Source organism: Canis lupus, chromosome 23 (genome assembly GCF_048164855.1).
Source record: "Canis lupus baileyi chromosome 23, mCanLup2.hap1, whole genome shotgun sequence".
Lineage (NCBI taxonomy): Eukaryota > Metazoa > Chordata > Mammalia > Carnivora > Canidae > Canis > Canis lupus.
The window spans coordinates 44,684,935-44,692,147 of NC_132860.1; positions in this window are offsets into that span (position 1 = coordinate 44,684,935).

A 7,213-nucleotide genomic window follows, 5' to 3' on the forward strand; every position below is an offset into this window, starting at 1 on the left:
TCATGTCAATGCCTGTGCTCACTTTTGAGGCAATCATCAAAGGAAAGGAATGCGAATATGTGTTACACTCTGAGCTCTTTGGAAGAAGAGTGTTGTGTCCAAAAAAAATGTATGTTAGAAACTATATTCTGTTAAAATTGGAGGGGAGAGAGCTTCTGCACCTTTGTGGCTAGTTCTTGTCCATCGTTCTTTAACCATGCCCCAAGGGTTCGGCAGTTGAGCAGACTGATTCTGCTGTGCTGGCTGATTTTTATTGTGTTCAGAGTGTACACAATTTATTAGCAGGAGTTACCGTCATCCAGGGATCTAAATTATACATGAAACCATAATAAAAATTTAAAAAGGTAACCAACATCCCTGCCTGCATTCAATTTTGTAGATTGTGAAAAATCACAAGCTTTTGGTTTTGTTCTTAAATAGATCCCAGATCTTCCCTGGGATTCTGTCTGGTATCCAAGCAAACCCCTGCCTTGGTACCTCTGTTCGGCTGCAGTGGGACTCCTCCACACTCTCTCCCAAAGCTTGGCATGGGTTCCAGAGGCTTCCAGGGGATCTGGGTCCATCTAGGTGGGAAATATGCTTATTATCATCAGCCAAGCCCTCATTTTGAAGTGCTTTGGGAATGTATTCTATGTATTCTCGCCCCAAAAGCACATTCAGAAAGTAAAGTGCAGTGCTTTGCAAATTGTTTTCTCTGTAACCACGTGCCTTGAAGTCCTAGGCTGGGTGGATTTAAATGCTGATGTTTGGGCCCTACCCTAGATGAGCTGGATCAGAATCTCTGAGAAGGAAGTATAGGGATCAATATTTTTAATAAGTGTCCTAGGAAAATCTTTGGAGCATAAAACTGTGAAACTCACTAGTGTATCTGTTAAGAGCCCAGGTTCTGGAGTCAGATGGGACCTAGTTTGAATTCATACTAGCTATGTGACTTTAGGCAAGCTCCTTACCCTCCTTAGACCCCAATGCCCATACGTTGGAAAAACAACTCCACACTGTGTTGTAAGATAAAATACAAGGAGATTGTGCATGCAAAGCAGGACTTCCCCAGCTCCACGTGCCTAGGAATCACCCAGGATCTTTTTAAAATGCAAATTCTGATTCAGTGAATGTGGGTTGGAGCCTAAGATTCTGACTTTTTCTAGCAAGCTCCCTGGCAAAGCCAGTACGGCTGGTCCTCCATTCACACTTTGAGTAAAGGCCAGACAGAGTAAATCCCAACTAAGCGTTAACTATTCCATGACAGTCATCCCCCCATTCATTGTTCACCTTCCAGGGTTTCAGCTATGTGTAGTCAACTGCAGTCTGAAACTAGGTGACCCTCCTTCTGACCTATCCTCAGAAAGTCAACATTGGCCTAACACTACATCCAGTGCCTTGCCATTCACTTCACTTCATCTCACCCTATAGGCTTGTTATCACTGAACATCATCATGAGAAGGTTGAGTACTATATAGTACGATACATTGAGAGAGAGACCACATCTTTTATTACAGCATAGTATAATCATTTTGTTTCGATTACTCACTGTCATTAACCTCTTTCTGTGCCCAATTTATATATTAAACTTTCTCAGAGGTATGTATGTATAGGAAAAAAACATAGCATATACAGGGTTCAGTACTATCTGTGGCTTTAGGTACCTGCTGGGGGACTTGAAACATATCCCCTGTGGATAAGAGAGGCAGGGGCAACTGTACAAGAATTTACTGGGAAAGGATGAAAAGATAAAGCAATGGTTTTTAAGATTTTTTATTTATTTATTTGAGAGAGAGACAGAGAAGAGATAGAAACAGCACAAGCAGGGAGGAGAGGGAGAGGCAAACTTGCTGCTGAGCAGGGAGCCCGACACAGGGCTTGATCCCAGTACCCTGGTATCATGACCTGAGCCAAAGGCAGTTACTTAACCAACTGAGAGACTCAGGTGCCTTAAAGCAGTGGGTTTGTTTTTGTTTTTGTTTTTATTTTTTAAATCTTGATCAGCCATTATAATTACCTGTGGTGATTTTGAAAATGCAGATGCCTGGGCTCCCACCTCCAAAGACTTAGATTCACTATATTTATGGTGAAGCCTACAAATCTATGTTTTTAAAGTATGGCAAGTAAGCCAGGATTGAGAAGCAATGGATCTGAAGTTATAAGTATCTTTGGGGTGCCAGGGTGGCTCAGTTGGTTGAGTGCCCGACTCTTGATTTTTTATTTTGGCTCAGGTCATGATCTCAGGGTCATGAGATTAAGTCCTACATAGAGCTCTGTGCTGAGTGCAGAGCCTGGTCAGGATTCTTTCTCTCCCTTTGCCCTTCCTCCCAGCTCATGAGTGCTTGTACTCTCTTTTAAAATTTTTTTTTTAAGTTATAAATATCTTTGATGAAATTTATGTTGCGTCCACTGAGACAATGTCAAAATGCCATCTAGGACAAAACTCTTATTCATGATAGCTATATATTGAATGTGTCTTCCCCAAAATTTATACATTAAAATTCTAATTCCCAAGGGGATTGTATTTGGAATTTGGCCTTTGGAAGGTGATTAGGTCATAAGGGTGGAGCCCCCATCAATGGGATTAGTGCCTCTTACAAAAAAAGATCCCAGAGAGCTCCTAGGCCCCTTCCACCATGTGGGGATACAGCAAGAAGGCAACTATCTATGAACCAGGAAGAAGGCCCTTACCAGTCACCAAAACTGCTGGTACCTTTGTCTGGACTTCCCAGCCCCTAGAACTGTGAGAAATAAGTTTCTGTTGTGTATAGGCCACTCTGTCTATGGTATTTTGTTATAACAGCCCAAACAGGCTAAGACACTATGATGCCAGTCTAAAGTATAGTGTCTGTCATGGCCATTAATAAAGAAAAGAGAAAATATTAGTCATAGCCCCTAGACTGCTCTAGCAATTGGTTATAGGGCCAGCTCCTTAATGAGTAAAGGAAAAGTCACAAAAGCAAACATCACAGGGGGTCAAACTCCATCACTTAATAGCTATGGGATCCTAGACGTGGTACTTTAGCTCCATGCTTCTCAAATACCTTATCTGTAAACAATGAGGATCACATCTGGCCTATCTACCTCATAAGCTTGATATGAGGGTCAAATGAACATTCTATAATCTTGCTACTCAAAGTGTGGTTCATGGACCAGCAGTATCAGCATCACCTGGAAGCTTGCTCAAAATGCAGAATCTCTGAGCTACTGAATAAGAATCTGCATTGTAACAAGACATCTCCACCCACCCAGTGATTCCAGCGCAAAGTTTGCAATAACCCTGCTTTATGGGACTAAAATATTGAGGGATGTTATAAGATGAAATAGTCCTATAGTCTCATTGGAAAGGAACAAGCCTTATATTATATGTGAACAATGAGAGATGAGGACAAAGCCAACAAAATCAAGTGCTAAGTATTGTCCATACTTTTCCAGAAAGCAACAGCAGCAACAGCACCATTAGCTGAAATTCTTTCCAGCTCTGATTATAATAGTCAGTGCTCTCCAAATGTTTTCATGATGGAGGAGCAGATAATGATAGTAGTTATACATTGCATGAGATTGTTCAAGGATGGGATTGTTCAAGCCCAGATCAATTATCTTGGGCAATGGGCAATCATCAGGGCAGCTTGTGAAAATGCAGATTCTGAGGTGAGGCTCAAATTGCTGCATTTGGAACAAGTGCCCAGAGGATGTACATGCGGCCAGCACACGGACAGGACCTACAGGGAATAAGGTTTGGGAATTCAGGCCACCTAGGCCCCATACTGGCAGCCCTGAGGACCAGGGAGGAAGAAATATCTCTGTACACAGTAACACATCCGTGGTACAATGGATGGGAAGCTCTATCTCCACTCACATTAGTTTGAGTTAACTCATAATTTATATTGGGACTAGAAAATGTTGTTCTGGCTCCTGATGACCTCTTTAGTGCCTAATGCACATGGGGTGAGGGTGGATGGGATGACATCTGTCCAGTGCATAAGTATAGCACCACTATGTTGTGAGATATACGTCAGCTGATGCTCCTGAAATCTGGGAAACCTGTCAAGGTAAATCATTCCCATTCTCCAGAAATGTGTACTTAATGTTCATTTGCATGTCTCTCCTTGGAGCAAAACAATGAGCGCACAGCTTCCGGGAGCTGCACAAAGTTCTCTCTGGCACAGGCTTTATGCATAGATATTGAACAGCTGTGTCAGCTCACACTTCCATGAACTCCCCAGGGAATTGGTTTTATGGCACTTTGCCTTGGTACAGAATTCCTACTCCCCAGACCTGGAACTGTATGTTTAATGGGCCAGATAGTGCTATACCACCTCCTTCTACCTGGATTCATAATACTTTGGCAAGAAATTTATCTACAAGAAAAGAATGTCCTTAGTAAACATCGACAAGAAAGCCTGAGCAGGTTCAATATTCAAATATTCATCACATAACTTTATTCTTATTGGAGAAATAAAAAACCACCAGGGAAAATGAATAAATTTGACTGCATAATATATTGTTAACTTCTTTTTGTCAAAAACATCTAAAATAAAGATGAAAGACAAACAAAAACCTGGAAAAAATGTTGGTAATTCCAAAGAGATTTAACACACACATACACAAAAACAAATCAGTAAGGGAAATACTCATAATAGAAATGTAGACAAAGAACAATCTATGATTTCAGACAAACAATGCATGTATATATGGTCAATAAATCTATGCCTAAAATATGCAAATAATCCCAAAATACAAGTGAAAAGAAAATATTTTCCCTATGAGATTATAAAAGATTAAAAGTATTGACAAATCCCTTTTTAATAGTAATTGAGTCAATGGCACTGTCAGGTCCTCTGTTGATGGGAATATAAATTGGTCGAATGTGTCAAATGTGTCTTTAATATTCATACACTTTGAGTCAGTAATCTCACTCCCAGAAATCTACCCTATGGAGATTATTCCACCAGAAGATGAATATTTATTCATCTGTTCAACAGATATGTATTGAGCCCTTATATGTGTCAGGCATTAGGTTAGGAATTAGGAGTATAGCCAAAAAGAAAACAGGCAAAATGCCTGCTTCAAGGAGCATACATTATACTTATGGGAGACAAATGACAAATAAATAAATTATGTGTGTTTTGTTGTGTGTGTGTGTGTGTGTGTGTGTGTGGGTGGTGGTGGTGGTGGTGGTGATGGTGGTGATAATGGTAAAGAAAAGTAAAGCATGACCAAAAAATAATAATAATATTAATAAGGGCAATAGTCAATGGAATGTACTGCTCCTCACAGGGTGATTAGAAAGGTCTCTCTGACATGGAGACACTGAACAAAGACTTGAAGGAAGTAGAGAATCATCTTTTGCAGTAGAGATATCTGCAAAAGATGATTCCAGACAGAGCAAACAGTAAGAGCAAAGGCAGGACAGTGAGGAGGCCAGTGAGACTGGAGCAGAGTGAGGGAGGAGTAAAGACCTAAAAACCGATAGGACAGAGCTCTGAGACCACTCAGGGCCTTGTCAGCCATGGTAAGGCCATTGGGGTTTTACTATCGATGAAACAGGCAGAATCAGAATTAGAATTTGAGCAGAGCAGTGATGGGTCAATGATATAAGCTTGCAAAGATTCTCTCCAGCTGCTGGGTGGAAGTGAGCAAGGGCATAAGCTCGAAGACTTAGGTTGTAATTATAATAATCCAGCTGAAATATGATGATGGAGGGGACGGTGGAGGTGGTTGAAGGTGGTTGAATTTTAGATATTTTGGAGGTATGGCCATGAGGCTTTCCTAACAGATATGAGATGTAAGGGAAATAAAGGAGTTGAGCATGTCTCAGGTTTTTGGCTCAAAAGTATAATATTTATTGGGATGGAAAACCTGTAGAAGGAGAGATTGGATGAAATTAAGTCAGAGAAATGAAGGACTTTCAATTCATCAAGTTTGAGATGTCTATTAGACATCAGGTAGGCAGTTGGACTAGAAATCTGGAATTCAGAGAGAGGTCTAAGCATACAGCCAGTATTTGGTCCTGAGACCAGATGAGATCACCCGAGGAATGAATATAGACAGATAAGAGGTCTGAGATGTGAACACTGGGTTGCTCCAGAATTTGGAGGTCAAGAGGGCAAGGGGAAACAGGCAAAGGTGACAGTGGCCAATGAAGGTCAGTGACCAGTGAAATAGGAGAAAACCCAAGAAAGTGGTTTACTAGAAGGCCAGTGAAGAATTCTGAGAAAGAAAGGAACGGTCAGTATGTCACATGTTGAAAGAAAGATAAAGAGAGAGGACCAACCACTGCCTCACCAACTGGTGATGACCTTGACAAGAACATTTTGTGGAGAAAAATCTGATTGGAGAGGATTCAGGAGAAAAGAGAGGGAATAAAAAGTGAGGCTGGCAAGTATAAACAGCTCTCTCAAGAATTCTAGGTGTCTTCCTGCCTTGTTAATTTTCCCCATTCTCACTGGTGTGAGGTGGTATCTCATTGTGGTTTTGATTTGTATTTCCCTGATGGCAAGTGATGCGGAGCATTTTCTCATGTGCTTGTTGGCCATGTGTATGTCTTCCTCTGTGAGATTTCTGTTCATGTCTTTTGCCCATTTCATGATTGGATTGTTTGTTTCTTTGCTGTTGAGTTTAATAAGTTCTTTATAGATCTTGGATACTAGCCCTTTATCTGATATGTTATTTGCAAATATCTTCTCCCATTCTGTAGGTTGTCTTTTAGTTTTGTTGACTGTATCCTTTGCTGTGCAAAAGCTTCTTATCTTGATGAAGTCCCAATAGTTCATTTTTTGCTTTTGTTTCTTTTGCCTTCGTGGATGTATCTTGAAAGAAGTTACTGTGGCCGAGTTCAAAAAGGGTGTTGCCTGTGTTCTCTAGGATTTTGATGGAATCTTGTCTCACATTTAGATCTTTCATCCATTTTGAGTTTATCTTTGTGTATGGTGCAAGGGAGTGGTCTAGTCTCAAATGTTGGAGAGGATGCGGAGAAAAGGGAACCCTCTTGCACTGTTAGTGGGAATGTGAACTGGTGCAGCCACTCTGGAAAACTGTGTGGAGGTTCCTCAAAGAGTTAAAAATAGACCTGCCCTACGACCCAGCAATTGCACTGTTGGGGATTTACCCCAAAGATGCAGATGCAGTGAAATGCTGGGACACCTGCACCCCGATGTTTATAACAGCAATGTCCACAATAGCCAAACTGTGGAAGGAGCCTCGGTGTCCATCAAAAGATGACTGGATAAAG